Here is a 26,489-nt window from a genome sequence, read left to right on the forward strand (position 1 = left end):
ACACTTCAATAAAAAAATTTCTTTCAATCACCTTAAAAATTTCTTCATAATTTACTCAAATCAGTCAACATATGAAATTTGAATGAAAGGTTTCTAAAATGCCTTCAAATTTCCAATAGATACTTCATTTTTTCAAGTTAGGGCTCTCATAAATGTTGTATACTCAATTACATGGAATCCATCTATCTTGCTCATTATTACACTTTTAACTCAATCTTCATTATATAGCTTAGTGAATACCATCTAACTCAACCTATACATCATTTTGGTTATTGTGAGTACTCAGTCCATATTGCAATGCTTAGCCAATATAGACAATTTTATTGATGTTCGACATCCAATAATGAAAATGATTATATTTCATTGTTCTTTCTATAAATCTATTCTAATGCATATTCTCTTATATGTCTATTAACTTTGGCATAATTTATGTTAGCTACAGATGTAAAATTAGTTCATTAAATATATAGTTCCTCACATACCTTTCTTTAATTAATTTGAGATAGTGTGATCACCTTCTCCATTGGATTGGGTGATCTTAGCTTCACTTGTTCCACTACTTCTAGCTATGTGTAGAAAAAGTGTCACACTTCTATAAACCATTATTCTTGAGAATACTCATAAAAGACAACATCTAAAGATGTGGCTTATAGATCTCTATCTATTTTTTGAAAAGGCTATTATATGGTGGCTCTTAAATGAACCAAATTATGTAACCCTTGCAAGGTGTGCCATATAATGCTAGATTCAAATATGGGAGCAAGAATGCTTGCATCAAAGAATTAGAATGAATGTAATATAAATGAAAGCTAAATGAGAGAAAGTAGAATGCCAGGTAAAATTGAAACAAAGTATTAAAAATTCTATTTAGACTAGATGATTTAAGCTATAAGCATGGAGAGAAACTAGAATGAATGAGAAGCATGAAGATTGAAGAATAGACAATACAAGAAAAGGAGCTCCACAAGTATCAAATCTTCAATCCTGTAACATAACATTAGTAAAAGAATGGATTTGTGAAGTGAGGAGAGACATCTCCCTTTTAAAGAGAAATGGATGATAGTGATCATGAGGCAAGATTCATGTGATCAAGGGTGGATTTTGAAATTTGGAGTGATCTATGTGAACAAGCATTTCCACCAATCGTAATGAAGAGTTGACTTGTGTCCCCCATATGGGACAAAAATGTATTTTCTTTTATTTTTAAATAAGGGAAATGTTTTTCTGTGTACAACTTAGAATAAGGAATGAGTGGGTAATTTTATTTAATTAAAAGGGGGAGATGTTCTTTTAATTAAATATGAACTTTGGATAAAGTGGTCAAACTATAGGATAAAATCAAATAAATGGATTTTTGGAGATTTGGAGATTTGATCAAGGATAAGCATTAGATAAATTATGAAAAAATGCTATAAAGGGGGCTCATAGTCTATATGACCATTTTTGGGTGATTACATTTGCCCCTCTTTGACTAATGTGTGATCAGTTCAAGAACTCATTACATCAAAGAATGAAGAAGCCAAGATGATAGAGAGATCTGACTCTAAAGAACAAAGCATAGAGATAGCAAATCCTGAGTGCATAGTCTATTTAGTAGCAATATTGAACATTTGGAGAGAGAAGATACAATATCAATACCTAAGAGGAGCACTAATATATCGAGAAAAGAAAGTAGAGAAGTCAAGAGAAAATAGATAGTTGTAGCAGAAAGCAATTTGTAGCAATGATAGAATATTCCTACCCCCTCTAAAATGAAATAGAAATGAGATAGAGGAGATGTAGAATTGAGAAAAATATGATCAAATCAAGATAAATAAAATTCCATGATGATAGATAAGAGATTAAGACCAAAGAGTGACCACCAAGCAATGAAGATTTGCCCTAGTTTGACTAAGTTTGACCAAGAAAGATAAAGAATAAGAATTAGGTCAAAGAAAGAAGAAAGATGAAATAGAAATGAAAGAGAAACATGGAAGAGAGTAGAAATGATGATTTCCCAAACAAGATTCAAAGATTAAGCCTCAATAGGTTAGCCTACTACATAGAACAAGGAAGAAATTCTAACTAGTAAGATGATCCCAAATATGGATTTCAATTCTAAAAATGGATCAAGGATGTCAAGATTAGAAAATATAGGTCAAAAACATAGATGAAATGGTAAGATAGAAAAGAACTGAGAAAAATCCAAGAGAAGATCATAAAATAAGATTGAGAAGAAGGGAATAATGAACATAGTTAGCTGACACATCCATGAAAGATAAAGAAGACTCTCAACATTCAAAAATGCAATGCTAAGATAGAATGAGCCCTAGAATGCAAGCTTCACTAGAACTTCCATAATCAAGCAATGCTTGAGTATCAAGTTCTTGATAAAGTGTTTCATTCTGTTGAATAGCCATATCCTTTCTCTTCCTTAGGAATTTCCTTATTTCCTCTCTTGCTACTTCAAGTTCTTGTAGTATGAACCATATGTCAATCATTTGGTTTTCAATAATATTTCCCAATTTTTAAGCCTCCATCTCCAAGATTTGAACTCTTAAGTTGTTAGAATTGTTTCGAGAGAACTATGGTTTGATACCAATTCCTAGAAGTTTATTGTGAAATTGAGATAGTAAGAGGGGGTAAATTAGGATCACTAAAACTTTTAACCTTTGAAATAACCTAACTGCATTCACCACATTATCTATCACATATCCAAATTATGAATATTAAAAGTTAAACTTTAAATGTTGAAATGGATTTAACTATGTATCTCATCCGTGAAAATAGAAACACACAACACAAATATTTTGGTTACCCAAATACCCTCTAGGGTGAAGCTGAAACTAGCATGGGGATGACAACCACAAATCTTTACTACTACAATAATAAAGTTAGCCTTTTAGTACTTCAAATTTGATCACTTTTGATGATCTACTCTATGAGGGATCTATCCTATTAGGATCTTTATGACGACTATTAGGTCTACCTTGATTAAAGGATTTAACACTTATAATAAATTAAGGACTCTATTAAGAGATTTACCTTGATTTACTTTGCCAAAATGATTTAGTACCTGATCATTTGGTCTGCACTTACAATGTTGATTATGAACCTCCTCTTTCCAATCTCTAATCTAATCTCATATCTGATACTTACTGCTTCACTAGGTTTCTAAACTCTATTACTTCACTACTTTCTCTTGCCACCTCCAAAACCTAACTCCTTCACATACGTATACACAATACTTCACTTTCTTTCTCCTCATTTGCACACACTATACAAAATAGGGTTTGGATCTTCCCTTATAAAGACATCTATAGAGTCTTCTAGAATAAGATAAATGATCTAGGTGTTTCCCTCTTTGCCTCTTCATCTAATTGGTTTTCCTCCCTTCATAGGGATCACAACCTTTGTAACAAAATCTATGATCATTAAATTTTAATCACATGTCAGCTCAAAATGGTTTACCTCAAATTTTGTGTCATTTTAGACATTCTTGTTCACACTCTATTACTTGGCACATATTGTCTTTGATGCTTGGTCATAACTATTCTTCTTATTGTTACTCGGCCTTAGCTAAATTGGCACCTTATGTATCACTCAACATCCATATGCTTTGTTCTCTTGGCATTTACTAAACTTGTCTTAGATAGGGGTATGCAGTGACCCAAGACTTTCTTGGCTCCTATAGAGCTTGACATTTACAAGACTATTTACAAGTATTTACAAATACATGACTCAGCCTATATAGAGTAACTCACTCACAGTGATGACCAACTAACTCTGCCTTATATATGATGTTGGACACTAATAGACAACCAAACATAGAGAGATCAACATATAGTATAATATAAGGTCATTAGTACAATGCCCCCCAGGGATGTTGTTATAGTTGATATGTATAATATAAGAGGCTTTATAAGAATAGAAAGCATTAAAATAGGAGGATTATCCAAGCATTCTTTAATTTGATTTAGGCTCTTTTCATATTCCTCATTCCATATACAAGTAGCTCTTTTGTACAAGTTATTTTCAAATGATTGTGCTCTATCATCAAGTTAAGATATGAACCTCCTAATGGATTAAAGATGTCCTTGAAGACTTTCTATTTGACAAATATTTTTGGGAGACAACATATCTAGTATAGCTTGGACCTTTTTGGTGTCAACCTTAATTCCTTTTGTTTAAATAATGTAACCAAGTAGTTTTTATAAGGTGAATCTAAAAGCACATTTATTTGGATTAATTTTATGCTTGAATTATTCCATCTAATCTAAGATCAAACACAAATATTTGAGATAAGTATTTCTTTTCTTAGATTTTTCCAAGTTATCATCCACATAATATTCTATGGTCTTATGCATCATGTCATGAAATATGGTGATTATAGCTATTTGGTACAAAACTCCAACATTTTTTAGCCCAAATCAAATAACATTCCAAAAAAAGGTTTCCCATGCACATGTGAAAGAAATCTTCTCTTGATCTAAAAGAGTTGTTTTTTTTTATCTGTAAACAGAAAATACATCTATCGGAAGTACATTGAATAAAGCATTGCCATATCCACTATCATGTCAATGTTTGGGAATGGGGAATCATCCTTAGGGAAATATTTATTTAGATCTCAATTAATGCATATTCAAATGGAGTTATCATGTTTTAAGATAGGCACAATTTTTGAAATTCATTTGGCATAGTTAATATCTCATATGAATCTAGCATTGAGTAGTTTTTCTTATTTTTCTTTGACAAGAGAGCTATGTGCAGATGTATTTTTCTCATTTTTTGCTTAACAGTTTTTACACCAGTAGCTATGGATAGGTGATGCATAATAATACTAGTCTCAAGCCCTAATATGTCTCAATATGTCCAAGAAAATTTAATCTTCTTTTCCACAAAGAAATATGTGAACTACCTCTTTTCTTCTTTTGATAATGAATGAGAAAAATGGATTATATGTGGATTCTCTTATGCCCCAATATTATTTGGTTGAGTTAGATATATTGATATTGATGATATTTCTTAAAAATTTCTAGGAAAACTACCAATTATCTCATACTTTGGTGCCTCAAAGATGTTTTTTCCCTTTGATGTATCTTTTCTTTTTGCTATTTTAGCTTTTGAGACTGCCACAAAGTTGTTTTTTCCATTAGAATGCTCCTTTTTTTTCTTTTTTCTTTTTATTTTTTGAAAAATATGCTTCAGTGTAGACTTTTTTATGTTTTTAGCAAGTTCATTGGTGGAAGTGACTACAAACTCAATAGTATTTAGGTAGTAGGAAAGTTCACAATCATTCTAGAAAGTGAGGAGCTTAGGTGGTTGGTTTATCTATGACCAATCAAAAAAGTTGGGATTTATGAGAAAACATGATGGGATTCCAAGGTATTAATGAGGTAGAAGTCATCTATGGTGACAAGATATTCATATTCTATAAGGTCTTCCTTGGAGGTGCCCAAATCGATCACTCCTCTACCATGGCCAATGTGGATGATAAGAGAAATGTGTGGGTTTGACTCATCAAGTCCTACGAGTGACTCATATTCCACATCAAGTTCTTTCACAATAGTCATGTATGAAATCAACCTCTAATTCTATTCTAAAAATTAATCTTATCATAGTCAAGTGAATCATTTCTAGAGTTCCTTTCAAGAAACCATGCAGTATTCTAATATATTCTTTCTTTATTATGATCCTCAACATCTAAATTATTGCCCTAGTGGGATGTAGAAGCTTCAGTTTTATGATCGATAGGTTATTCATTTTCATTCCAAATGATAACACTAGAAGGTACAATATCTTCAATCTCTTGAGTTATAATATTGATGGGATGTGTTTCTTCTTTAGACTCATCAGTACTATTAGGTTGTGGATCAATGATGGGTTGCTTATCATCATTGAGAATCCAAAAATAGTTGTATCTCTAAGTTTTTTTCTATTAGTATGAATCTAAGGTACAATAAGGTCATGATATTTATCACCCAAAGTAACATAACCTTAATAACCCATTTTAGCAGGAAAATTATGTCCTTTTCTATACTTTTTAGGGGAGATTCTAATATTAAGTTTGAGCTCATCAAGAACTTCTTCTCTATAGATCCATTATCTTACAAATCCATATTTATTCTCATCTTCTAAAGGTATCAAGGATTGGATAAAGGTATTTTAAATAGTCATAGTAGAAGAAGATGTTGTCATTTCTTATGAAGGTCTACCCTAGGAATGTGGATAAATAAGAAGTGTGGTAATAGATTCTAACTAATATTATTTCATCTTGATACTTAGTATTTTTATTTTCTTATCACATTTAGCAAGAGTGTTCTTAGATTCTTCTATGGTTTTATTCTTTGGTACCAAGGATTTAGTGGGAGTATTAACATATGTAAAATTATCAATATGAATAAGACTTTAGAACTATTGAAAGGGATCTTGATGCATTAATGATAATTCAAGGGTACTTCTTGCATATCATAAATCCAAGGCCTTCCTAGAAAGTTTTTATAAGAAAGAGGTAAATCTAACTTGAAAGAGAACATCATTTTCTACTAGTTTCACTTGAATAGGTAAGATAATGAGGCCCTTAAAGGATCTATCTTCCTCATCATATATCTTGATAGTGACTTTCCTTCTAAGGTCAATGATAAATTCTAATAGGCCCAACTACTTAATTAAATTTTATGTACATATATTTAACATGAGCCTCCATCTATCAACATGCATTTGATATATGTTCTATGTATTTTGACTTCATTGTGTGAAGCAAGGTTGTAGTAACAGCTAAGAAATTTATTATCTTATTTAGAAAGAGTGAGATAATAAGGCGAAATTATATGATTAACCATAGTTTATAATTGATAAATGTTGATATATTTAGATACATTGGCCATGTGTACATATTTCTTAGTATCTCTTTATAAGAAGGTGATAACTCTAGCAACTCAAATATAGAAAATTGAATGGATGTTCTTTGCAATTGGTCCACTAGGCTATAGCTTGACTTAGAAAAGGTGGAAACTTATTTAGATGAGGATTTTTTTTCTTATATGTTGACTAATTGTAAAAATTTTGACCCTTAAGTATACCCTTAGGTTGACTTTGAGTGATATCATTCAAACTCATAGTTTTTGATAGTGAATCAATGTCTCTAAGAATGATCAAAGCTCACTCTTGCATATTTCTAGTTTAATTGTCATGGGATTTTGATAGTTTAAAAGAAGAACCAATTCCTTTACAATAACCTTGTGTGTTTCACCCACTTTGTAAGGCCCCTTCCCTAGTACCCTATTGTAAATCTTAATAACACATATATGATTAGAGCTAGGAAGAGTAAGGAGATGAGATGTCATGTTTATGTCTCTTGTCTATAGAATGTGAATTATATATTGTTACCATACACCTTTTGATAGAGTGATGGTAAGAAGTTTTTGGGATATCAGTATGTAATGATTGGCATTTTCCTTATCAGTAATGAACCTAAGATCTTATTGAGACTGATACATACATACATACATACATACATACATACATACATACATACATACATACATACATATATATATATATATATATATATATATATATATATATATATATATATATATATATATATATAGTTATAGTTATTGTTGTGCTAATCCTATTTGGAATTACATAAGATCGATAAGCTAAAAATCTGTAGAATAAAGCCTCAAGATGTCATAACTTAGAAACTATGCCAATGGGTTCATGGTATTTTTTGATATATGAGGATAATTTATTTAGGTGGTTATTATGGAAAGATGAATCAAAACCCACCCTTGTGAATACTACTAATAGTCATAAATGAAAATTGTTATCAAAATTGGATAAGGGCCTACATGGTAGAGCTCGATATGATTTAATGTAATAAGTCAATTATTATCCAAGTAGTATTAGGTGGAAATGTTGATATTCATGAGGACAAATTTTATGGTCAAATGTAATAGATTTATTCTATGATTGATTTTGAAAGTATGTGACATTACTATGTAAACATCTTGATTACCTAACATTATTGATACACCTTATGATATATTATCTCATAATGATAATGGGATGTTAGTAATCACACTATATTTAATTGAATCAAAGGATAATATTTGTGATGTTTACATTTTGGTGATTCACACCTAAGATATGTATTCAAAACTAATTTTCATGTTGGCTGATTTAACAATTATAGATTTAGTATTTCATCATTTTGATAGGAATTGGATTATGATGTGGTTCAAAATTTTAATAAGATCATGTGATTAGATATTAATATTTATGCAAATTCTGATAGTTTAATCTTTTAAATGCTTTATATGAAAATGAGTATAAAATAAAAGTTGATTATGATAAGTGAGTATGTTAATGTGAATTATTTAATATGAAATTTTTCATGCACCTATATACATGCATTTTATATGGTTTTTCATTGGGCTAGTGATGTTTGAGATTAGTGTGTAGGAAATCGAATTGGGGAAACAAAGTCCAAACTTATGAGGACATAGTATAGCCAAGGTGAATCTTTGGAAGATTCAAAGACTTGATGTAATGTGTTTATTTCATAAATATCAATTGCTTGGATGTAATAAATTTAGATTCATGAGTAAAGTAAGGATATGTCATTGTGATGTGTAATGTGTTTTAATGTGTCACTTGACACTTGTAATTGTTTATGTATTTATGACATGTCACCTAGGGTTTTGGTCATGGTTACACTTCAACATAAACTAATTGCATTTCAAAATATTAAGTAAATTCACTTGGAGAAAAGATAGGATGGTCACCATCAAGGAAAATTTGAATTCAAACTTGAAAAGGATTTCTAAGGGGCAACAAGTGGTCCCAAAGTGCCATTTTTGTGAAAAATAATCCATCCATATGTTAGCATACAATGTTAGGGGCCTAAATTTGACCATTTTAGTGCTTAGCTAGCCTAGGGGACACCTTAACCAATGCATTCTTCCACCAATTCGAAATATGAGTTATTCTATGAGTTTATCCCCCATCTTTCCACTTAGTCAAAAGTACCAAAATTTGTAGGGACAAAGTTTTAAGAGATAGTAGCTTCATGTTTTTCCTAGAATGAGTTAGTGGAAGAGCCTTTTTAGTGGACTTGGACAAACTAGTGGGATGTTCACCCATTCTCGAAGTTTAGAGACAATTATGGTCTAAAAGGGGGAGAAGGACTAAGGAGAAGGGAGATCTTCAACAACTTACATTTTCCTTTATCATGTACTAAGGTTTGTTCCCATGCCATGGATCTCATTTCATTTTCTCAATGATGTTGTTCTTGCTCATTTTGTGTTAAAATTCATGTAATGTTTTTGTCTTGAGATATTTGATATGTATTATTATTTGCGATGGATTTGTCTAGCAAATTTTCCTTATTTTTGGGTGTATTAATGTTAATGTGTGTGAAGGATTAACTTGCCCTTGGGAGGGAAGAGAAGCCTTGGGTGAAGGGGTTAGCTGGGATCAACAATGAAGTTGAGAAATTATCCTCTTGGAGAGGGTTTAGTTGTTCATGGAGTATGGGCTCCATTGAAGCCATATGCCTTGTTTTCTGATATGGGAGGTATAAGTGTATTGGTATATTGAGGAGGATGAATATGATAGTCTCAAAAGGACATGATGCAATTGCAAATATGTATACTTGTATGGATATGGAATTCTCCCCTTTGTAGAGTCCACCTTCACCCATTATTTTGTGATTCTAATGGTGAATCATTGCATTCAACCTTGGAGGGATTGTAAATGTATTCTAATATTGTTTTGCATGCATTGTAAAGTTTTTGAGTGTAACCCTCTTGAGCCTTGTTTCCCCTAGTGCAACAGGTGGCTTCTTAGAAGCTTAGGATGGGAGGTGAGCCTCCATGGTTCTTGATTTTAATATTTTTGCAAGTTTTGTGCTCTTTGGATCTATGAAGAGATTAGGGTTTCTCCCTTGCATTAATGAAGAAAGAAAGGATATGACATTTAAGTGATGTAATCAAAAGGATGAAAGCTCCCACCATGTCTTGAGTATTTAGTTTGTAAAGAAAATTTCCCCATTGTTGTTTTGTCTAATGTATTGTGCAAGAAAAATCATTGTGTCATGTACATTATTTTGAATATGGGTTTATGAAAGAATTTAGGTATTATCATTAGTATGGTAAGATTCACTATTTTGTATTTAGTGCATTGATATGAAAAAATATATAGATCTAATATCATGGTAGTTGTAAATGAGCATTGTTTTTGAATGCTTAAGTATTGAACATGTAAATGCATAATTGTACTCATTTTGATTTATGAAACAATATAATAAAATGCATCTCAAAATATGGTTCGTATTAAAAAGTTCCATTTGCATTGGTCAATAAGGAGTATCATTTCAAGTTCTCTAGGATAAATAAGAATACTCTATTTGCTTCATATTTTATCTTGTTCAAAATAAGATGCATAAAAACATAGTCACATAGAGAAAATAAACCCAATAACATTATGGTAGGAACTTACCATTAAAAATATAATATTGTATATGCATAGTTAGCTCTTTGAATTTTGTATAGCGATGGAGGAAATAGTCCTATGTATATTGCAGACAAATGAAATGTTCAAGAGAATATTCCTAGTATCTACTCTCACAACCAAGAAATCACATAATATTAACCATAAAGATAGAGAGCAACCGTACTACCTTTTCAAATAATAATAGTTCTATAACAGTCTCCTAACACCTCGTGACTATACTTAAGTCACCATGATAAAATATATTATAATATAAGCCCTTGGTTGCTCCTAATCATATAAAAAGACCCAATCAATATAATATATATAAAAGGTACCCTTACCATTAAAGTTATTTCATAGTAAAGGATCAACCACATTATCAATGAATGTGGCTATCCTCTATCCAAACTATATAGTTGACCAATTTTCAAAAAATTAAAAAATTCATGGATTTTTCTGAATATTTCAGTGTTTGATCTTCATGATCTACATAGTTTGTAGTAAAAAATAATTTAAAAATTTAATAGCTAGATATTAAAGATAGTTGAAAGTGTTAGTAGAGTTATCATGTGGATGCCAATTAACACATTATATTATCTTTTTATATGCTTAAGTAAAAAATTAATTGATAGCTTTTACTCTTGAATCATATATTGGTCCTATGCACTAATAATTATAATATATACATGCAACTACAATACATATCAATGTCATACTAATTTCATAACCATTGCTAATAACCATGTATTTGGAATATAATATCAAGATAGGAGTAAGGTAAAGAGGGAATAATATGTAAGTTCCATAGATATGTCAGATAATATAAAGTAGTTTAAATTTTATTGGAATTAGATAATGGTATCCACCAAATATGCTATAATTTGAACCCTAGTAGATCCTAAAAATGCTCACCTAGGAAACCTATCTTAATATGCCTTCCCAATAATTTAATGATGTGGAGGAATGCTAGAGTATCAAACTAATCAGTTCATTTGTTCATGACACCAACTAGAAATTTATACTCAATCAACTATATCTGCAAGTCCAATTCTCTAACTTAAATGGGCTTTCAAGTTAATGATTGAAGTATGAATGACCCTAATGAACACAACTAACATTCAAAGGCCTAAGTAGTTGTAACTAAAAATACCTATCAATTCAATAACCTAATTGCACCCTATATAAGTATAAATGTGATTGCTTAAGTTTCCTTTCAAATAAATTTGTAGTTGTGTTGTTGCCTTGTAATTTTTGGGCATGACACGCTTCTAAATCCTATTTTTATTTTTCACCTTTAGGTTTAACCATGTGTATACTCTCATTGATGAGTTCAATCATGTGTATGGTATTATCATTAGTTGTATATGTATAATTGATCTTGGCATCCCCATTTTTCTTCTTAGATGATTCTCCCTTTTTTATATTTAGATAGAGGATTAGTGAAAGTTGTATGCCCAATATTAGTCATGAATCTATCAACTTCAACATTCTTATCATCAATGAGCTCTTGAATAAAGTTTTTTTAGTTTCATATAGTTTTCTATCTTGTAGCCTTTGTTTATATTAAAGTCAAAGTAATGATCATTGTTCCACCATTTAGGTTTAAATCAAGCTTATATGGACAAGAATTATCTGATAGTGTGATAAAAAAATTTTACTAAGGTCTTTAGCACCACCTCATATGAATCTACTAAAGGTGTAACTTTGCATCGAAGTCTTGATACCCATGTGGATTTACCTCTAGAATCATTGGATTTGTTCGAGTCATTAGTCTTAAAAGCCTCTTTTTTCATCATTTCTTGAATACCACTAGTCAAATTGAATATTAGTTCCTTGTGCTTAAATATATCCACAAAACCATCATTCACCACATATTTATTTTTGTTTCATATTTTTATTTTATCTTTTGTGTGGTTGTAATTGTATTTTATTAATGTGATCTTGCCCTTTTTAACCAAGATGTCTTATATGTACAAAGCACTCTCTACCATAGTGTCAAATGTAGAAAAGAGTTGCTTCCTAAGTTCATAGTGCAATTTAGGTACAAGGTCATTCACAATGATATAAATTTTCTCATTCTAAGGAATTTTTCATCGATAATGTGAGTGTTACTTCCTCCTTATTTGTACAAAGGTAACGAATAATTCCCCTTGTGTTTGTTTGATGTTTCACAAGTCAAACATGGTAACTGCATGTTGGATGTTGTAAGAGTGATGCTAAATAATTTTTTTTACAAGATCATCTAATTATTTGAATGGATTTGATATCTTGGTGAACCATTCCATATCTTGACCATTAATACTCCTAGGAAATAAATTCATGAGATAATTAGGTTCATACATAAACTTCATAATCAAAGCATAAAATTTCCTAGTGTGATCATGAGGGTCTCCACTTCCATCATATTTATCATACTTGGGGATTTCAACATCATGAGGAAAAGGAAGAATATATAAATTCTTGTCAAAAGGTAAAGAACATATACATTCAAGTAAAAAGTATACTTTAGGTTTTCTTGTTTCATTTTCATGTGTGGAAATTTCCTCCTTATTTATTCCAATTGTTTGATCACATTCCTTAAGGATAAAGGTTCATCCTTTGAATCAAGTCATCAATACTAAAGCTATGGAGAAATTTAACTCCTTGAGAGGATAAGTGAAGAAACTATTGATCTTTTTTTAATCTAATTTCTTCTTCATGAGTCTTTATAAGTTTCTATCTTGTTGAAACTATAGGATTTCCTCTTCAACAATCTCATGATTAGAATCATTGTCATGTTGAGAACTATGTGAGGCATGTCTAGTGTGTGATTGCCTTGGTGGTGAAACATATTTGTTATCTTGTGATCTTGGAGGTGACCTTGGATGTGAGGATGAACCATTTCCAAAGGTTTGTCTATTAAATTATTGAGCTAAGAATCATGCCTCTTCTTCCAAAAAAAGATTTTTTTAATCTCTATCTATCTAAGTATTTTCTTTTCCATGAAGAGTTTGTTTAAATATTTGTCATGTTCTTCCCTAGATAGACTCAAGGAAATTGTTAGAAATAGAAAATTCTAAGGGGGGTGATGCATGAGAATCCAGTGGTGTAAGGGCAATCCTATATCACCCAAAAATATTATTACTATTAGTTTATATTTAATGTGTTTGTATGTTTGAATACCCATTTGGGTCAAACAGAGATTTCAACTCTCATAGTTCCATTCTTAGTTTTCTGGGTTAGTGTTTTTAGCACCTTGAGATACATGTTATTATAAAAAATGGATTATTTGATAATTGAACTATATTCATTATGATTCATAGGATTTAAATTATAGGGATTATTTTACTTTTAATTTCAAGCACTCCAAAAAAGAATCAAGTCAAAATGTTTTACAATTTGAAAGTTATTGTAGTTTTAACTTGCCTGGAGAGTTCTTAAGAATGCTTCAAAGTCAAATTTGAGGCACTAGATTCCCTTGTACTAACCAAAAAAATGGGGAGGAAAGATAAAATTTTCAAAATTAATATAGATAACTCAAGGAGCTTTCCAAATATGTAAATAGTTTGTCAATCGAAGCCTCAGATCAAAAGTTATGCTTCTTGGAATTTGGACTACTATTTCTAGGTTCTTCTAATTTTGCACCGACTTCTAAAATGTCTTCTAGAACCCACTACTTTGGATGTGGATTCCATATGGCATATTATAAAATTTATTCCTAACCCTAATCCTAATTTGACTACTTAAGGTCATTTCTTGCATTGTAAAGGAAGCTTTTGTGGCATTTGGAAAAAGGTACTATGAGAAGGGTTTTTCTCCAGAATTTGATTAAGTTGTAAGCACTATGTGCTAGAAAATGTGACCTATTGAGAGCATGAATCAACAAGCAAGAATTAGTTCAAATCAAAACATGTAACAAGAATTCATCAAAATGAAAAACTAAACTAATGCTTGCTTGAGTTTTGCAACTCAAAGCAGCCAACAAATCAAGTCTTCCAACCACCTCTATAGCTCAACAAACACACTCATGAGAGACCTTGTCAGTGTGTTAAGATGGGGGGTATGTTTGGTGTGCTCTCCCAAACACAACAAAATTATGAATCTCTTGATTGAATGTGAAAATGTGAGTGAGTATACAATATGATCCTAAACTACATGAGATGAAGAATACTTCAAGAAATGGCTATGGAGAAAGCCATAATTGAAAGCATTGAATGGTGAAAATATGAAATGCAACAAAGAAACTAACTAGATATGCAAGTGAAACTAAGATGTAAATGAAATGGATATGAGAAAATGCATGTAAACTAAACCAATAATGCAAATGCAAAGCTAAACCAGCTACCAAATGCTTAGTATTCACCTAGAAATCTCTATGAAAACTCAAACTACAATGAAAAACCTAGCATGAAAACTCAAGACTCAAAATGGCATGGTAACAATGCAATAATGGGAGATGCCAATGCTTGAGACAAGGCCTCTATTTATAGGCTCAAGAGAGGGCTTGGTGAGGTGGCATCCATGTAGATGCCACATAAGGTGACATGAAAGCCATGCAAAATGGTCAAGAATTCAAAGTTTGCTCACACATGTGTGAGAAAACTTGAGAAGAAGAGTGGGAGACAAGAGTGCAAAGGGGAGTGTGTAGGCATGTCATCTCACACATGTGTGAGCACACTCTTAGGCTAATGAGGTGGATTAGGGAGATGATTAGGAATGATTAAGTGGGATTAGAGAAGAAGTAGGCTTAAGAGGATGAAAATGATAGTTATAAGCTAGGCTCTAGGTTATGCTTAAGATTAAATTAAATGAAATTTAATTTAATCATGGGTTTAGAGGAATTAATAGGATGTGAGGATTAAATTTAAAAAAATTATTTAAAAAGGGAATGATGGATGATCATGTGTTAAATTAATTTCACACATTAAGGCTAGGAGTATTTAAATTAAATTTAAATACTTAGGAGAATGAACTCATTTAATTAAAATAATTTAATTAAATAAGTAGAAGAATGTGAGCAATATATCAATTAATTAATAATTAATTACAATGTCATGGGCAATATTAATAAATTAATATAGTCTTTAGGGACAATTTTAAGCGTCTACAAGCACATGGGGCATATAATGTTGACATTATAGTCATGTTTTTTATTAATGGCATACATGTATTTAGATTGTAAGCATCTACCAAGCATATTGAATATTTAACAGTGTTAACCAAGTATTTCAGACTCTATCAAGCTCTTCAGTTGCTACTGAGTCCCTTGGAGAGTTTTAGTTTACACCGAGAAGACACTACTTTGGTAATGATCAAAAGTATAAACTAAGTATCTCATTATATGCTAATTTTATCAATATAAACTGATTCATGTAGTGCTTACCAAGTTCCCAATTACAATAATGAGAATCTAGAGTTGACCAAGCCACTTAGTATTAACCAAGTGATTCAGTTTATATGTCAAGTTTCATAGTATTTTCTGAATCACTGGTGCAGACTGAGTTCAATACTTCTTGGAGCTGATCAGTATGGACTGAGCCTCAACATCTACCAAGTGCATGATGATGTCAAGCATTGACAATGGATGTCGAGTATCAGAACCTCACCAAGCTAGTCTTCAAAACCAAGTTCTTGCAATATGGGCCAACTTTGTCCATTTTGTGTAAATGTGTATTATGGCCAACTTTGTAATTTTATTAATTGGATTGGTAGATATGTAATGTATTGTATCACATCTAAATAGAGATATATATATTATGGAAGTAATTTTGTAAGTAGAAAAGAGTGGATAATTGAAGTACAAGGCCACAAGTAGTATAAGGAGTAGCAAAGATTTATATATCATAGCAAGGTGATTTTACACTCAAAGGTATCTCATTTAGCAAACCAAGTTGTAGATCAAAAATCAAGATACTGTTTCATCCTAACAGGTGAATCGGTCAAATCCTTTAACAAGGTAGACCTAATAGTCTTATGTAAATCTCCTTACTGAGGGCATACTTCATTTTATGTTTGTAAATCCTCTAGCAAGGTGGACCTAGCAGTCCTTATTGCTCTTAATAGGGTAGATTATTTGAAGTGATCATTGTAAGCCTTAATAGGCCAAATTTATATTGCAGTACTAAAGCTTTTGGGTATCATCCCCACCCCATTTTTACTTTCTATTTGGAAGGTTTCTAGGTCACCAAATTGTGTATTAAAAGTGTTATGTACGCTTTAATATTTTTAGTTTCTCATGCATGCAATTAGATCAAAATATACATGAAGGATTAATTTCTAGTTAAGGATTAAATTTTACAAGTTATTGATTCACCCCTCCCCTCTTAGTAACATAGCCTATCATAATATTTCCAACAATTGGTATTAGAGCTTTTGTGGTTCTCAGAGAAAAGTTTTACAACTTGAGCAAAGATCAAAGGCTATAAAAATATTCGGACTTAACAAGGCTATTGATAACAAGAAGCTAGATTTGGAAATGGATATTGCACAACTCAAGAAAGAAAAGGAGCAACTCTCTAAATCCTTGAAAAGAACAAATGATCTTGCAATCCAAATGAATGACCATATCTACACTAAAGAAAGAATTGAAGACATCCATTCAACAAGTAGTCTAGATGAAACCAATGATGCAATCAAAGCACTATTAGAAAAGAATGGTTTAGTTCAAGAAGAAGTAAGAAAACTAAGAAGAGAGTAGTAAATTCAATTAGTAAGACTATGTGAAGTTATGGAAGAGAAAAATAAGACAAAAGAAGAAATAGAAGGAAAGAATAATGAGATTCCAACATTTCTCCCTTCAGCAAGCTAACTTCATTAATCAGCTCACTAATGCAAATGAAGAAATCGTGAATCTAACATCAGAAAATGAAAGATTGTAGAATGATCTAAACACTAAAAGGTAAACCAATGAGAGAATTATGAAATCTCAAGTAAACATAAATTAGTTGAATGAGCAAAGTCATTATAGACAAAAGGGAAAAGAAAGAATTAGATATACAAAAGAAGGTGAATCATCCAAAAAAGGAGCTCAAAAGAATCAAAGACTTACTTGTAGTCATTGTGGTAAGATAGGTTATATATCAAAAAAATTGTTGGAGCAATGGGAAATAAAAATTCAATGGAAAGTGCTACAATTGCAATCAACTTGGTCATAGGGCTAATGAATGCAAAGAGAAACCTAAGTTTCAAGAAAAATATCACAAATTTAAGTAGCATGGGCACAAGTCATCATAATGAAAAACTAAGATACTAAACCTAGCAGAATAGATCGTGAAAGCTATATTTGGTTGAGACTATAACACTTGGTGCAGATGTCATTACTATGAAGAATTTGGACACATTTGAATGAATTGTGTAAAGCATCATATAAGGATAAGAGATACTACTAGAAGATGTTTCATTTGTGTAGAGCTTGGTCATCTTGCCAAGAACTATATTTTTGTGGTTTCTCAATGCATGCCCCATTTTGCCTAGAAATGGGTACCCCTACTTTATTTTTTGGCTTTTTGGATCCCTAGTCTAGGGTTCAAATCTTTTTCTAGTGTTTTTGACCTAGTCCAAGTCTTGCTTCAAAAACTCATCTCTAAAATTCATGTTTTGAGGGAAGAAGTCATTTTTTGTTATAGAAAAACGATGCACTAGTGCACCTCCCCAGGTCCACTATGTTCCTAAACATGCAGAAAGAACATTCAAAAGGTAAGTGCATAGCAACACACCTTTACACCCCCTTACTCCCTTCATCCCCTGCAAAAACAAGTCAAATAAAACTTCAAAAGGGGTGTGCATTAGTGCGCCTAATTAGGTGCACTGATGCGTACCTCAATTTTCTTTCACCTCTTTACATCTAAGTTAAGATAAGGGTTTGCATTATTGCACCCCATGCCAATCTGTTAGAAACTTTACTAATACAAAGGTGCACCAGGCACACCTTAGAGATGCACCAAGTGTGCTCTTTTTTGTAATCAAGGGTTAAAATGAGGTTTTTGTATATTTTGTGAGGTTTTTGCACTCTCAATTTTTTAGAGTCATATTTAGAGTTTTTTTAAGGCTTGATTTTTTAGTTTTCTAGACTAATGTTTACTTCTTTGTGTAGGTAAAAAAGGCATCCTTAACTTATCCGAGTCATAACTTTTGACCTAAAGCTTAGAATTCAAAATCATTTACACTATTGGAAAGAATAACTAAAAATCTATTTTTAGTTCCTAAAATAGTGAGCCTTCAACTTAAAATTTTGACTAGAAAACCTCTAAAAATGCCAATTAAAATGCCTCGAAAATCTTGTAAAAAAATTTCTAACATTTTATCATTTTTGAAAATATGGATCACTTATTCTCTCACTAGGAAGGATAGAGAAGTTGGAAAGAAGAAAAAGATCAAAGATATAGAGTTTGGAAACATGAACCAGAAAAGGTTCCTCATCTTATGCAATTATTAATGATAAGGTTCAACATGATTGCCTTGGGATTTCAAATAGAAGCAGCAGAAGGAGTTCAAATGTATGAAAGTGTTTCACTATAAAGAGAGTATAAATCATCAAAAGGGGCAAAGTAAGTACACAAAAGTGATCTAAAACTCCATTTGAGAAAAACCTAGAAACTATTTTAAAAACTGAGAACTTTGATTTTTTGGCAAATTGAGTACCTTGCACAAATTTCATATAGTTAACTACTAGTTCTAAATTTAGAGCCTTCCATGCATTAGAAACACATTTTGATAGCAGTTTAACTCCAATAGACACCTAGTGAAGATGGAGCTCCTATTTTTTGACAATTCCAGACACTCCTACATTGACTAAAGTCTCTAACTTTCTTATTTTTTCATGTATTCTTTGTTTTAAGACATGTAAAGGCTCATGCATCCAATTATTGATATAAATATGGATGCAGTCCTACTAAGCACCAGTTAGAGAGTCTGTTTGTATATAAATAGATCTATTTTATTAGTTTAGAATCATATGGTTGCATTAGATATCTCTCACTCTCAACACAAATTGAGGAGATGGTTTCTTATAAATTCACAAATGTAATGTGTATTCTAGGGCCTGCTTATTTTGAAATAATATATGCTTTTGGTGCTCGCATTTGGAGTGTAGTGATTCTTGCCTAAGTGTATGATATTTTGTGGGTGTATGTTAATAGAATGTGATTGAGCCAATTTATTGCATTATTTCTGGTTATGCAATCTTTTAATTCTAGTGTTTGCTATGGTTTTACAAATTTTGTTGACGTTCTTAGTTTGAGAAGAGATCACCATATTGTTTCTGCATAGCTTTTTCTCTCGCATCAGTGCACTTTATGTTGCCTTGTGATTTGATGAAAAGTGAAACATCTTACAGTTACTAAATTCCCATTGATGATAGTATCAGTGGAATTAAGGAAGCAATACTCATATTTTTATTAGTTACCCACTAATTTCTTTGAAGGCTTAACTCACAGACATATTGTTTTCGTAGCTTATGTCCATTAGGATTTTATTTCTATATTATTTTCTTAATTTTCTTGTTACTTTATCTTCATTATTTTCTTTACCAACCCCTTGTTAAATTAAGAATTCATATTAGTTGCATTGTTAGATTTAATTCATTATCAACCAAAAATACTAAAAACATATCTCTTTTGTGGTTAATATTGAAATACCAAGCAGATTGATCATTTGATCTAAAATTGGTTTGAACTAACAAAGGCCTCCTCATGAACAAACACATTTATGTTCAACTGAGTGGATTCTAGTTGGTCACATGACCGCCCAGAACCTTTGAGTTGATCCCAAATCAATTTTTCAAGAGAATAGTTCAAAAAGATTCATGTCATTATGCATCGTGCAAAATGATAGCTCAGTAGAAGTGGTGCTAAAAGGAGGGTTGAAAACCATTTGGCTTAGAATACCTAAGTTGTTTGAAAATTCTACTATTTTTGGAAGTTGTCCAAAAAAAAACTAAGTCTTTGAATTTTTAGCAAGTGCTCCAGGTGTGCAAGTGTGTAGGTGCGCTATTTTTTAAAAAGTGGGCTTCTTTAGAGGTGTGCTTTTTTAGAATAAACACAAGTTCCTAGAACTCAATCACTTTCACAACCATGATAGTGATAAAAGGATTCTAAGAACTCCACCCATTCACATTACATATTCCATAATCATCATTCACTCTATATTATACTTCACAAATTCCCATCATTATGCACCACATCTTTCTTCAATGCCCAAAGTTCACCTTTGAATCTAACTGGTCCATTACATGACTTGCCCAAAAATCCTAAAAACAATTGTCCACGATTCATCTATGGAGAATCATAGACAATAGAAGATCATATTAAAATTTTCAAGGAGATCTATAATCAAAACTAGATTCAACATATGGATGTGGTATGTCACCTTTTCCCTTACACTTTGGGGGAAATGGCATTCAATTGGTACCTCAATCTGCCACCTACATCAATAAGGGATTAGAAATCCTTTGAGAGCTAGTTTCTAGAACAATTCAAAATCTATATTGATCCAACAATTCTATATCATCAATTCATCTCAATTAAGAGGGATCTCCATGAGAGTATTTCATAGTTTAATCATTGCTTCTATAAGATGTATCAAAGAATGGAGTTTCCATACACTGTACCATAAGAGACTGCCATCCATATCTATTTTGGGATAATGGATTCATTAACTTCTATTTTTCTAAGAAGGATCCCACCCAGAGACATTAATACCATTGAAAAGGTCTTCAAAGAGGCTATTACATTCATAAAGTAGATTATTGTTGCTCCAATGCCAATAATTACATATTTAGGGTATGAGCCCCAAGACACTACTTTCTTTGAGCAAAAGACAACTACATCCATTGAATTAGAAAACAATATGGTGGGGGACTCGCTAGATTAGGTGATATTTTCTTATTAACCCTCTAAGTTTGATGATTTTCAATTTGAATATAATGCTAAAATGTAAGATAACTTGTTTGTGGATTAATCATGGTCATAAGGAGTTACCACAACTTCTAATTTTGTGTGATTTGTGCTTGAAATTTAAGCCAACATTGTCCAAATTTTATTTTTCTATATACAAAGACAAACTAGCTTTTCTTAGAACTATATGGGGTGGTTCATTACTATTGCACATAATAGGAGATCTACTAACAATCACCCCACATTCTTGTTATTGAAGGTTTCCTATAGATAAATTTTTGTTTTTGTTTTTGTTTTTGTTTTTTTTTTGTTTTTCTTAGTCTTTCTAGTTAGCTATTAGTTTTCTTTGAGTTGAGTCTTTTTGTTTAAGTTTCATTTTGTTTTATTTTATTTTCTTTCAAAGTTACATCAATCTGGGGGTTAGGTGCACTCAAGATTTTATATTGACATATCTCATTAAACCTTTTTTTGTTTTTGACTTTTGGGGAAGAGGTATTTCTTTGTCAAAACATTTTAATGATTTTTTTTCTTATATCAACTGAAGAATGAATGTTACTTGCAATAATAGAGGACTTTCAATCTTGAATTTAAAATTGTAGATTGACAAGTTCTCAACACTTTTCAAAATTAAAAATCAACTACCTTAAGTTTTTTCAAACCAAGGTCGATGGCAACAAGGGATAGTCCAAACCCTTCTAGTTCAAACACAAGGATCTTCTCGAAGGAATTGCTAAGAAAGGTGTTTGGCATGAGAGTTTCTAAAATTTCTTAAAAGAGGAACATAAGGGATATTCACTAAATATTGAATCTAAGAAATGACACCAATGTCTTGGCCACATAGTCTAAGTGTGGTCGGGATACAAAAAGAAAATAAAAAAGGAAAGAAAGGTGTTAAGAATCAAGAATTTTACAAAAGTTCAAAAAGGATAATCTGATTAAAGGGATATGCACTCTAAGTAAGCTATCCAATATCAAAACCATTGCTTCATCAAAGAATCAAAGGGAAATATTGCAAGCTGCATGGGGAAAATATTTAAAAGATTGACTAGGACTTCAAATGAAAAAGTAACAACCCATTAAGAGCCCTCAGAACTGATTCTCTCATCTAGTTAGACAAATGATTGATAAACCACTTTCATGAAGATTACTGATGAATGGACCAAAAGGAGTGGAAGATTGTTCCCAATTTGTTGGAATGTTTGATAAATTGCATTCTAAGATTTCGAAAGAAATGAATACATTGAACTTACACTAAACTTGGAGATTCGACATTCTAAGGTTTTTACTATAAAGTGATTTGAAATGTGCTTGGAGTATCTAGGAATTAGTTGGTGTTGGACATATGTCAAAGGAATTTTTTCTGATTAAGAAATACCTTTGTCATTTCTTGCTTTTTATCAGGGCTATTTGTTGTGGTCCCACAATGCATGCCCCATTTCACCTAGAAATGGGGACCCCCTACTTTATTTTTTAGATTATTGGATCCCTAGTCTAGGGTCCAAGTCATTTTCTAGTTTTTTTTACCTAATCCAAGTCTTGGTTCGAAAACTTAGTCTCCAAAAGTCAAGTTTTGAGGGAAGAAGTCATTTATTGTTATAGAAAAATGGCACACTAGAACACCTCTCCAGGTGCACTAGTGCACCTAAACATGTTATTATTCATTTACAGAAATACATCTCTTACAAAACCAATTTTGAAAAATCTTTAAAATAGTATCCTTTACTGAGTTGGAGTCATAAGGTGATGGATAAAGGTGTTAATGAAAATTTTGAATTCAATTTTGACTAGCAAATGTTTTTGTCACTAATGCCAAAGGGGGAGATTGTTGACATTACAGTCATGTTTTTTATTGGTAACATACACTTATTCAAATTGTAAGCATCTACTGAGCATATTGAATAGTTAACATTGTTAACCAACTATTTTAGACTCTATCGAGCTCTACAATTGCTACTGAGTACCTTGGACAGTTTTGGTTTGCACCGAGTAGTCACTACTTTGGTAATGATCAATAGTATAAATTGAGCATCATAGTATATGCCGAGTTTATTATTATAAATTCAGTCATGTAGTACTTACCAAGTTTCTAGTTACAATAGTGAGAATCTAGTGTTGACTGAGCCACTCAGTGTTAACCAATTGATTCAGTTTATATGCTGAGTTTTATAGTATTCACTAAGTCACTAGTACAAACCACGTTCAAGACTACTTGGAAGTGATCAGTATGGACTAAGCCTCTACATCTACTGAGTGCATGATGATGTCAAGCATTGATAGTGGATGCTAAGTATCAGAACCCCACCAAGCCAGTCTTCAGAACCCAAGTTCCTACAGTATGGGCCAACTTTGTGCATTTTGTGTAAACTTGTATTATGGCCAAATTTTTAATTTGATTAATTGGATTAGCATATATGTAATGTATTGTATCACATCCAAATAGAGAGATATATAGTATGGAAGTAATGTAGTAAGTAGAAAAGGGAAAATAATTGAAGTAAAAGGCCACAAGCAGTATAAGGAGTAGTAAAGATTTATGTATCACAGCAAGTTGATTTTATACTCAAAGGTATCTTATTCAGCAAACCAAGTTGCAAATTAGAGATTAAGCTATTGTTTCATCTTAACAAGTGGATCAATCAAATCCTTTAACAAGGTAGACCTAACAATCTTATGTAAATCTCTTTACCAAGTGCATACTCCATTATATGTTTGTAAATTCTCTAGCAAGGTGGACCTAGCAGTCCTTATTGCTCCTAATAGTGTAGATCATCAGAAATGATCATTGTAAGCCTTAAAAATCCAACTTTATACTATAGTACTAAAGCTTGTGGGTATCATCCTCACCCCAGTTTTACTTTCTATTTGGAAGGTTTTTGGGTCACCAAATTGTATGTTAAAAGTGTTATGTATGTTTTGATGTTTTTAGTTTCTCATGCATGCAGTTAGATCAAAATACACATGAAGGATTAATTGCTAGTTAAGGATTAAATTTTACAAGTTACCGATTCACCCCTCCCCTCTCAATAACTTAGCCTATCATAATATTTCCAACAATAGTTAACTCTAGTTTTTCCTATAATAAATTTACTAGCATATCATTTTTGATAAGTAAATTCTCTTTTCATGTTGTGTTTATTTTGTCTTGGGTTGTTCCCCCCTCAAAGGGGGTGAATCAATGTTCCACAAACTTTTTCCCAACTATGGATACCTTTTACAACCTTAAAATATGCACATGCAATTAAACTAAAAATTAAACATAGAAATAACACAATGCAACTCATAATACCATTATTTTTTAACTAGGGAAACCCTAACCAAGGGAAAACCATGATGGGGAATGGTACCCAAAAAATGATCTACTAATCAAAAATATATTGTGAAAGATATTGACCCTATCAGGAGTTTGTTACATCCATATAGTGTATGTGTCCTTGTTAGAGGAATAGGCCTTGTTATAAGCCTCAATCCTATTACGATTTGGTAATAAAATTAAAAAAGTATGCAAGGTGAGCCCACTTCCCAAACATGAAATTACAAAGATATATATTGTACATAAAAGGTATAGATACAAAAACCTTTTGACAATGTTGATATCTTCAATATCTAATTTGTCCTTTGCATCTCTTTGTATACAACTTGGCATATATTGTCCTTTCTCTACTCTAACATAAATTTTTCATCACAAAAAAGTATATATCAATGTTAAAAGGCACCACACAACTTCACATACAAAACTCTTTTTCTTTATACCAAGTTATTTTTTCTTGTTGGCCTTCATGTCTTCACATGTGTCCTAAAATTTAAAACTGAATTTTGATAAGTTAGGGTTAACATCTAGGATTTCATCCCTAATTAGTTAAGTAATTATTTTGATAAAAAAAAATAACTTTTTAACACAATTGATAATTGCCTTGTCTTTTCTCTATTATGCATATGCAAGACTACAGCTAATTAAACATTAATACCTCTATCCATACAACTCATAATGACATTTCCTCTGATATATAGGATCACCATACTCTATTCTATTGGGATTAACTACAAAAAAAAAAAAGTACATGCAAATATAATGAATATCATAATATAATAAATTGCATAGAAGAGAACACAAGACATAAAGATTTAACATGGTTCACTCATTCCATGCGTTATGTCCACCAATCAAGGATAACTTTTAGAAACCCTCCTTTGGAAAAATGTATAAAATCATGGAAAATCCAACATTATTTTAGGGGAAAAAATTAATTTGAACTAGTGAATTTTTTTTTAAAATCAAAAAAAAATTAATTTTATTAGCAATTTTTTCTCATCATATGATAACTTTGTAAAACTGTGCAAACTCATTAATTATTTCATAGAGTTGTCACCAAAAGTAAAAATATATAGAAACCATAAATTTGTATCATCCAAGATATAATAATCCTATGTAATGACCATTAGATGATCCTAAATCAATGGTTTAAATCCCATTTTAAGCTAAAAAGTTAAAGTACAACAAGTTTCAAAGAAAGTTTCCAAAATAGTGACACTTGGCCACAATATAATCTATTTTAGGCCAAAGATTAGAAGGATAAAAATTTCCAAAGACAATCTCCAAAATAGAGACACTTTTCAAATATATGTACTTTACCTATAACTGGACTTCAATTTTTACCATAGATTGGAGAATGTGACCATCAATTAAGACATACCTCAAAAATTGTGGGTGAAAACACTTTAATTTACCATGTAGAAAGATTAGATTACATTGGCAAAGTCATCGTCAATATCCACTAATTATAATCCACAATCCCTTGCAGACCAATATGGTTGTGAGAAGCTACAATCTCATCATACATAATGCATTCACTAACTCTAAGTCATTTTATACAATCTTTTGTCACATACAAAATTAGGGTTGGATTAAGGTGTCTAATAGAAAAATAGTAGCTAGCACACGTTACAATAGTAGAGTCATTTTTTGACTTGAGGACACTGCCCCTAAAAAACCCCATGCCCTACCCTATACTATGATAGTGAGCACACCTTGGGCACTACCCCAAGACCTTACAAGAGGTACTACCCCCAAACCCCCATAGAAATAATATGGAGGAAAACTACACTAAATAAACTTCCAAGTCTTATTAGGCTCCACATCAC

Source organism: Cupressus sempervirens, chromosome 5 (genome assembly GCF_028749045.1).
Source record: "Cupressus sempervirens isolate cs-2001-9-10 chromosome 5, ASM2874904v1, whole genome shotgun sequence".
NCBI lineage: Eukaryota > Viridiplantae > Streptophyta > Pinopsida > Cupressales > Cupressaceae > Cupressus > Cupressus sempervirens.